Source organism: Pinus tabuliformis, chromosome 8 (assembly GCF_031772625.1).
Source record: "Pinus tabuliformis cultivar Carrire ecotype Pingquan chromosome 8, CPIR1, whole genome shotgun sequence".
NCBI classification, from domain to species: Eukaryota; Viridiplantae; Streptophyta; class Pinopsida; order Pinales; family Pinaceae; genus Pinus; species Pinus tabuliformis.
Genome location: NC_142294.1, coordinates 1128947267 through 1128957900, shown reverse-complemented (window position 1 = coordinate 1128957900; position 10634 = coordinate 1128947267).

The window sequence follows — 10634 nt, the reverse complement described above, 5'->3', positions numbered from 1 at the left end:
TCTCTTTTCCATTCGTTTAATTGTAAAACCTTGAGAAGGACATGAGTGTAATTTTATCTCTTTTTTAGCCTCACTATAAAACTCATGAAAAAGTAACCTTATGATCTTACTTGTCTTCTCTTTCTTTCTTATTACACTGTGAAGGGGATACACTATACAGAGACCAAAGTTTGGTCTCTGTGGACGTTAACAAAAATTAGGGGGAGTCTTTTTCACTTACCCATATCTATCTTGGAAATTGTATGTCACCCTTGGAAATGGCACTTGTTCGAGTCACATTCTTACAATTTGTTTTTGCTAGAATTTTGGACCACACCTTCAGCTTAAGTAGAGTAACTACGTTGATTGAGTTAATATCTCACCCAACTGGTTACCCTTCTAGTCTATGGGCTTTTATGATGCCTCTATGTCACCCTCATTTTTGTTGCTATTCTTCAGTCTATGCTACCAATTTAACTATTGTGTCATTCCATTATATGTTTAAGGGAAGTCTCAGTCAAGAGTTGTCCATTTGCACATATCCTCATATCTTTTGTGTTGGTCATCCCTATGTCAGTGGTACATTATTTCTTCATTTTATATCATTAGAAACCTTATCTTAGTGTTATTTTTGTGTTGGTGATGGGGAATACATTAAGCCCCTTCTTTGGTGAATCTCTTCCTATTGACTTCAACACTTTATCTAGGATGCAGATCTAGAAACACTCTAGTACCTTGGAGCTTATAGTCGTTGGTGGTAGGTTTCCTCGCAGTTTGCATTGGGTTTTCATCATTGGCCCATGTTAACTAATTTTGTAGAGTTCTAAACTTCAGCTCATTCATTTTCACTTTGTATATTGTACTAGGTACTTTGGGAACCATTTTCATTATCGGTGATCTCCCTCACATCTACTAACAGGATACCTCAATCCCCTGTAATTAGGTAGTCACCTAGTATGCTTGACATCATCTCATTCATTTTCTTGTAGTCAATTCATACCATAAGAAGTGTCAAAGAACTTGGGTTATCAAGGCTACTTGACTCATGACCATTGCCTCCCTCAAGGTGCAGTTGAAGAATATGTAATGTACATTAAGGGCCATCATTGGGGGCACTCACATCAATGTCCAACCCTACTGATAACTATTTTTCTAGAGATCTACATTGTATCATGACTATTCCTTGACAACATTAGTCCACAATATGTTGTGTGGGCATCTATGATATATTCTCTCAGTACCAAGTGTGGGTATGCCTACCTTGGGGATGTACTTCTTTATGTATCTAGCTATACTTTTGAGCCTCTACAGATCTCTTGTCCGCAACCTCTCTCTCTTTGTGTCTCACTCACTAGTTCTCTTATTATAAAGTATTTTGGCCATCAAAATATATTTTGACCTCATACATTAGGGAACATCTAATATAGCTTGAAAATCCACCCCTTAGGGTCTAGAAGATAAGAACAACCCTTGCCAAATCAAAGGGTCAAATTGTGATTGGTGAAACATCAAGAAAAGTGGTATGTTGAGGGATCAACATTTTTAGTCAATTTAGGATTGAAATAGAAGGCCTAGAAATGCCCTTTCCTAGTGTTGGGGACCAAGCTAGAAGCCCAACAATGCCCTCTTTGCATTATAGTTCTGAAACAGAGTGAAGCTTTAAGTAGGTAAGCATTGAGTTGGTCTAGTTTAAAAATTTTAATTAAAATGTGTCATTGATTTTTCCTAGTTTAATAATCACCTATGATATGGTCAAGAAAGTGTCTAGGTTCAATGAGACCAATAATGAGAAAAATATATAAAATCCAAGCTCTTCACTAGTCACAGGAGAGAAGACATGAACCATGCCAAAGTGCTATCTGTCTACATCCATGATAAACTTATGCATGCAAGTGTCAATCAATGAGCATAAAGGTTAGGAAAGAGGCTAATGACAAAGGCTTGGAGGACTCGACTATGTACTATTTTTCATCTTGGATGCTTCGATAAAAAAAAATCTCTCTCCATTTTTCAGCCTTTGTGTTCTTCGTATATTATATGGTTGATGTATGTTATGTTATGCATTAATATTATTTTGCAGGTGGATCTATTGGTTCCTTTCTTTATGTGCAGATCACTTGGGATATCAAGAGTAAAGATCATGAGGAGATCTTCCTAAGAATTGGCCTCACCAAATATAGGCTAGGACTCTTGTCTTATAAAGTTAAACCTTCACTTTCCTCTTGTGATTTAATGTGCATGGGATTGTCTTCTTAGCTTAGATCCACTTCTCTACACACACACACACACACACTATATAGGCAAGCCTTGGGAAAATCCTGTTGGGTTTAAAATAACCTGTTACTATAGGTGAAATTTTCCCTTAAGAAACTATTCATTAATCATATATGGGAGATTATGGTTTTCACTATATATTTTTTAACTTAAATGGGACGTTAGAGAACTTATGATCCATAGTAAAAATTAAAATGATGGCCCAATCATTTCAAACAAAACTACTAACAATAATTGTCATATAAATAGTCCATAGTGGATCAATTTTATGATAATAGAAGCCTATCCAATCTTTCCATAACAAAACTTTCCCCATTACTATGATTTTTCCAAGTGAGTTGTCCATTGGTTCGTTGGAAATCCACTAATCCATTTGTAGACATAATATTGGAGAGAATGGATTCTTTGTCATCAATATTTCTCCTTTCTTACATTAAGACCAATAATTAAGTTATTTTTTCCTCCCATTATCTCAGGTGGGTCCTCATAAGTTACTCTCTCCTCATAAAGGAGAGGCCACTAACTTATGGAGTTAGAATTAGGGCCATGTGACCATATACATTCATAATATGGAAGTTTTTATTCCATTTTTTTAAAACTTACCCAAGTTATGAGAGACTGTCTCAAATTATTAGGGATTTATCATAATTATTAGTCCACATTCCCCCTACTTCTTTACCCATTTGATAACGAAAATATTAGGTCATTATATGAAATAGCTTATCACATCTATTTTCTCTTAATTGAGCATTGTTTCTTAGACCTTGGCTATTTATGGTTTATTAGCTTCTAGCTTCATACTCAATGCATTTTGTTTATCCAATGAGACCAACCCTATTATATTGCAAGATATTGCATTGTCAATTAGACATGAAGTTGCACCCCTTATAGGAGCTTAGGATTAGTAGTAGATTTATATTGAAGTATTTTGACTACTTTTATGGTAATCATTAAGTTGATTTTTTTTCTCTCATATACCACTTCCTTGGATTATTTTCTTGAAGTCTTACCTAATTTGGCTTCCTTCCTATGGAAGAGGTTCTAGATCGAGTATCTATTAGTGAGGACTTGGGTTGTGAACTCAACTTCCCTTGAGCTAGAATTTGGAAAATTGAGCCAACACTCATAAAATGTAATTCCTTTATCTTCCATAGAGTATAAAGCTCTCTTTAAGTGGATCTAGGTCTTTAATGGTCTTCTTACTTTTAGGGCTTGTCCCTTGTGATATATCTTGGCCTTTGATGTTAAGAGAGGAACATTGTTCCTCCAAACAAGATGAGGGTTAATTTCCTTCCCCTAGATCATCCTTGGCCAATGCTTCAAATTTTTCTTTAGTACTTACCATTACATTTCTTCCCATATGTTTCCATATTATCTATGGTTAATTCTAGGCTTGGAAATCTTCCACTAAACCTCTCTTTTGATTATCATCCTCTTTTCATTATGACTTGGTAGGGAATTTATATTATGTGTCCATATTCAAGGAAACTACTAGATTTTGAAGTAATAACTTCTTAATATAAGGTTTTATAATGGCACTTAGGTCCCAATTTCAACATGATTCCTTCATGTATTACCTTGTTGAGGTCAAGATTCACAAATCTAGATAAATGATTCCATTTTTTATTCTTTAGTGATCTAGGAAGTTGTAGATATGAACCTAGTTTATCTATGATGAGTTAGAACAATATTCATTCTAAAATTCAAATGGTAGTAAAGGAATGTACACACAAACTCAAGTGAGTGATTAAAGGAATCTCCTCTCAAGGGTCAAATCCAACTAATTAAGTTATGTTAATTTTTACAACTGTGGTGAAATTCCATCTTGGATAGCTTATATGACCACAATTATTATTGCATTCCTCTTTTCGAGAGGACCAAAATCTGCCTAAAGATCACCTTATTTGGACAAGCGAAAGTTGGTTTTTGAATTTATTTATTCACTCATATATATTGGGTTAGGTCGGCCTCAACCCCAAGTGGACCCTCATGAAAGCCTATAAGTAGAAGAAACCTCAACCTCATCTGGAAACATTTTTATCAAGCCATCTTCTCTTCTCTTATTGTCTTGTTTCACACAGGTCTGATGGATGATAGCTCACGCAAAAGGTCTGAAACTATAGGGTCTAAGCTTGCACTAATCTAGGGTTTTCTGGATCTCGGACACTGACATGTAACTGAGTATTTTAGTCCCTAGAATTTGGAACAATATGGTCTTGAAAAACTCCAGGGAGCCTTGGATGCTCAAACATATTGTTTATGGGAGTGTCCGGAAGGCTATGGTTTTTGCTGCTTAGTTTGGTCCCCAGACGCACACACAGTATGGTCTTGAGAGCATATGGGCTACCATAGATGCTCACATGGAAGCCTTATGAGAGAGCCCAGGGTTTGAGGCATATATGAGTATGTTTGACCTTAGATGCCCTCATCCAATTCACCTAGGAGTGTCCAGATTTGCTCCAGACACATTCTTCTAGTTCTGCAAGGAACGTCCAAAATTGCTATAGGACATTCGCATAACCCCTCCTCCCTATGTTTGAGACTCAAAGATGATATTGCAATATTATGAAGATTATGCTCAGTGACAACAATGTTCAACATGGTGACAACAATATCCAGTAGTTGACTACAGTCAATGACAACACACTACAGTCCTCAGAATCAGGGTTGTGATTATAAGCATGATTAGATCTATTTCATGGATATCATAGTTGTTTTGTTGCATAGATAAAGTTATGTATCATTGTACTCCCCTTTGTTGGATCATTTGATGGCAATCTAAGAAGAATAATATTTGCAAGGGTTTTCCCTATAGTGGGTTTTGCCTTGGTCTCGAACCAATCCTGGTGTCTCTTTGTGTGTGCATGCATTTTTTCTATTGTTGATTTATGTTTTACTGTATTGATGTTGATGATGTTTTTCTTTCTATATAATTGCATATGCTGATGAATAATGGTGTAGATATGAATAATGTAATGATTATATGGGGTGAACTTAATGTATTAATGAAGAAATGCAATTATCAAAGCAAAGAAAAATGTAGCCCTATGAAAAATTAACATCGTATTGGAGTTGGGCTAAAGAAAAGCCATGGAGATCACCCAGATGATGACACCTTTTATGGAAGCAAGAAGAGGATGGTGGAGACCTAAAACAATTTAAGGGTTTGAATAAAACCCTAGGAAACTTGATTATTAGGGTTTGATGGATTTAATGAGGTTAGGGTTGGAGAGAAAATCCTGGTTTATGGAAACAATATGAGATATGGAACCTAGTTCGTCAACGTGAAGATGCTCAAGAACTTGATAAATATTTGATGAAGACCTAGATGGGATAATATCTAACATACCTGGTTGGATAATTGAAGGCAAAGTTGGTATATGTACAATGGACATTGATAGCTCTTGAATATTGGTTCAAGAGGGAGAGGATCAACTCCCATTGAAGATAAGTATTTCTTGACTTATGATGCCTCTTACTTTTGTTTAGACCTATGGATCTGATGATTATGTTTATTTCTTATACTTCATTCATATGTATTTGAGTTTATGGATGTTTCTAACCTCGTTGATGAGATGTGATTAATAGATCCTTCTTGAGGATCATTTGAGATGCAGGAAAGAAAAGATAGATCTGGAAAGAGGTAAAGAGGTACTTGATGAAAAGGTGATAAGCACTATAAGATACTTATGAGAAGGTGCATAGGTATTTGAATACCACAAGGTATGCATGGTATGTTGTATTTCAACAATAACATTGATGGCTAGATAAGTCCTAAGACATGATGAAAATGTCTCTTTATTTGATGGCTCATACATGCACATGAAAGCGACTTGGATCTATGTTTTCTATATGTAATGATGCACTTGGTTTTGAAAATTTTGATCTTCTTGAATTCTATGAGGCTATTTAATATTGATACATTGATACACTTGATGATTGGCTAACATACATCCATTGGACATCTTGATATTATAAGGAAGGCTTGCACCTTGACTCTAGTAAATGATACTCTTGATACTTGTCATGATGGATTTAATATAGAAGGATAGATCATTGACTCTTATACATGATGCTAATGGTAATTCTTGTGATAAGCATGATGGAAGCATATGGAAAGAGATATTGACACTCTTCTTGTTTTCATAAAGTTTTATTGAATGACCTAATGTGATCTCATTGATCATGATAAGCATGGTAACCTTGATGTTAGAGGTATAACTATGAGATTGATATTCTAGATCTCTTACTACCTGTGGTCTTGTCTTGATGGCATATGGTTAAATTGAATGTCCTAACTTGATGAAGTGACTTGATAGAAAGTGCTCATAATCTTTGAGATATGATGTTGCATCTATATGTTTCTTTGAGTCTAATCTTTGATGAAAGATTGATGTCATAGCCATGATAGATATATGTTTATGATCTAACAAATATGTTGTTGCTTGACTCTAGTAGAGATAGGTTGATGACATGAATGAAGATGAATGAAGTAGATTTCCAGTCAGAGGGAGAATCTCTTCTCAAGATTCTTACTCACATTACTATCTACTTTATGTTGAAGTAAGATCTATCTGAAATTATTTAACTGCAATAAAGTCTCATATATAAAGCTTGTAAAAAAATTAGGGTTTCTGTTCCAGACGCAGGCACAAAATTGGGAAATCTTTTCCCTAGATGCACGCATGCTAAGGCCCAAGTAACATCCATGCAGCGAAAGATGCTCCCATGCTAACCTAAAGGGAGTGTACAGGGGTTTGACCACATTTGACCATCATCCAAAGATTTCTAAAGCAATATGAACTCTAAACCAAGGTGTCTCTAACATATTTTTCCACTGTAATATGATTTCTGAAGTTGTTGGGTTAAATTGATGATCACATAAAAATGAAGTATTGCGCATGAAATCGGACGGCCACCTAGAAGATGTCAGTTCCACAGATATGATGAAGATAACAAGATCTGGAAGCAGGAAAATCTTGAATGTTTTCCATAACATGAACATGCAGACTAAACTTGCGTTTGTAGGTGACCGAGACATACATATATATATATATATATATATATATATATATATATATATATATATATATATATATATATATATATATATATATATATATATATATATATATATATATATATATATATATCTATATCTATATATATATATATATGTCACTATGTTTGTGCTACAAGAGGTTGGCATGATTTGGATGATTGATATAGATGAAAAATGTGTTGTCATGATATTGGACAATAACTTTGAATTGATGATTGAGATATGCTTTGACTATAGATCTCTCTACGATAACAAATTTGGAATTGACCTTATGTCTGATGATTTGATCTGACGATTGTTGATTTGCCCTGATGTCAATGCTATGTGGGTATTCAGAAATTGGCCTCCTTGTTCCTAGCACAATGGTTGAGGTATTGATAGCTGTGATTTAGCATGAACATGGAAACTGCATGACTCATCCTTGGTTTATGCATTTGCACCTAGTGACATAAATGAATTGTATTACGATTACGAGAATGACTTGATAAAGTTCAGATTGATAATGCATGGTCGATGACAACTTGTTGGCATGATAATAAATGAAGTCACTACTTGATATGAGCCTTCCTTGTCATCTGGTTGAAAGTATTGATACTATGATAATAATGAATTTGTTAATGGTTGTGATATGGCTTCTAAACTTTGATGAGATGAATTTGTTGATGTGATGGTACAACATTGATTTATGTAAGGCTGATTATGCTCTCTTAGCAAGGCATTATGCTTAGAGCATTGCATGAAGCAAGCTCTTCGATCTAGATATGTATATATTTGATAGTTATCTGGTGAAGTCAGGATGATTAGTTCCAAGGTATGACTTTGATTTTGATTATGGTTTTGGTTTTACATCCTGATGGTTTACTCTTGACAGGTGATGAGCCTATGATGATCTAAATAAGAGAGAGATAGCTTCTGAAGCTCGAAATGATGTATCATGGCATGATGAATCAATTTCTGGAATTTGGAAAAATTTCTATATTGCAAATATATTGAGAAATGTTTTTGAATTGTTAAATTCACATGGAATGTAAATAGAGAATGTGAATGATAAGCATTAGATTGCATATATTATTGACATGATATACATTTATAATACATGGTGTGACCCTTGGATTCATATTCCAAGTGTCTCTTGGACTCCAGTGGCTATTCACATTCCACACCAACCTATAGAGGATTAGGTGTCCAACATCCGCCCCCTTAATCCGAAGGAGTATGTATGAGTCCAAGAAGAGAGTTTTAATACAAAATGTGCAAAAATATGGATGAAAACACTAGGCTAAATGTACTCTCTAAAATGTTGGTATGAGGGGGGTGGTTTAAGGATGACCACCAACACTGGAACACTTAGTGCAGCTCCGAGAACTCTTCCAAATCTGACATGAAACTGAGGTCTTCTGCTAGATTAAGTGCTCCTCATGTTTTGAAGAGGGAAAACTTCAACCTTGAAAGGGAGGTCTCACCCCACATAAAAAGGGAGAAACTCAACCTAAAAAGGGAGGTCTCAACCCATGATGGTTTAAGGTTGATCACCAACTGAAGGCATGCTCAGGGGAATCTATGTCTCTGGCTACAACTCTGAATCTGGTATGGCAGGTTGTGGCTCATGCTCAATTATGTGGCTTTGAAGCTTGTAGATGACCATCACTTCCCCCCTATCAAATACAAGGTGAGAAGATGAAGAGATCTCAATTGCAAGACTTTTCAATATTCAAGAACAAATCCTCTTGTATGAGTGAAATATCTTCTTGGCTGTTGAAGCCCATTGCCAAGAAGCGATCCATCCAAGATGAATCCTTGTTCTTGCAGGATGTTTGTTTTTAAAGAATTTGTGTGAAGAATGGGTATGCTGACCACAATGCTTGCACGGATGAAGATAAAAACAATGATCTTTCACATGGCCAACTCTTTCACAATGTTTGCATTTCACAATTTGTTGTTGTAGAGGAGGAGGAACAGGTGAAGATGAACCATCCTGAATAAATCTAGCACTTTGAAATCAGACTGGCTTGGAACAGTCCAGAATATATAAGGAAAAACCCTTGTCATATGTTATGTGCTTGTTATGTACAAGATATTCCCAAGGTCTAATGACCGACTCAGGAAGTGCATGCTGAATTTCTGCATTTGCATGTAACTTTGAAGCTTTAATGGGAAATGTATCTGAATCAACTGTAACATTATTGACTTGCTGCTTATGGGAGTTTGTTTCAATGTTCTGAACAAAAACAAGTTCAAAACGATGATTCCACTGTTGTAATTCTTTAGTTGAGATTCAAGCTGCAAAAAATCAATTTGTTCTTGTGCATACTGTAGATAGGTCTAATTTTCAAAGAGAGAGTCTTTGTTGATTTTGACTGTGCTGTCATCAGTAGACATGATTAGATTTCCTAATAAGTCTAGAAAATGATCAAGTTTGGCCATTTTTCAGGCCCAACAACACAAACTCAAGAAACAAAAGATGTCTACTTCAAAAAAAATGCACTAGTAAACATACAAAAGGACAAACAAATTTCAATGCTAGATAGCTGCAACTACACACTTTAAATCTTCTGCCAGTACAAACTTCAACAACATCATTTTATGCCAAGACTTCGCCTTGATCTTTGTACCTCCAATTTCCTTATTGTTGTCAAAGCAGTATACAATGCAGAGAGATAAAATAGAAGCTATGCTATGCCAATTTTTACTCTATCTTATTTGACATTGTAGGTACAATGTGATACCATTTTGGCATAAAAATGTGAATACATATCTCGCTGCGTTAACTATAGCAGAAGAAAATTTTCCAGTGAAATGCATTAACCTTTACAATTCATACCAATCAAAATATGAAAAATTATGTAATGTAGATTACATTTAGGAATCCAAAAACTTTGTTGGGTCATTACTATACAAAGTGTGGTCTTGAACTTCTAAATTGGCAATATGTCTGTCCACAAAACGAGCTTTTATACATTTAAATATTAGAACCGTTGTAGGGAACAACCACCATCCACTTTCCTCCATGCTAAAATTCCACAAGGCATACGCATGAGCAAGACCTGCTGATCTCCTTAGAACATGATTGAAGAGAGCATTAATACTAGCAGGAAAAGGTGATAACAAGGCAAGACGATGAATAAACAGAACGAGAAGAAATGTTGCCAGTGAAATGGAGTATAACTGAAACAATGTAAGCAACACTAAGCTAAAATCCCCTTGCTGCGTAGATTCATGGTCTTGGTTTTGCATACCAATGCCTACCCTGTGGTTTCAACCTCCATGAGTCATGTGCTTTGGCTCCTAATATGCTTCATGACAATCACTTTCATTGGTA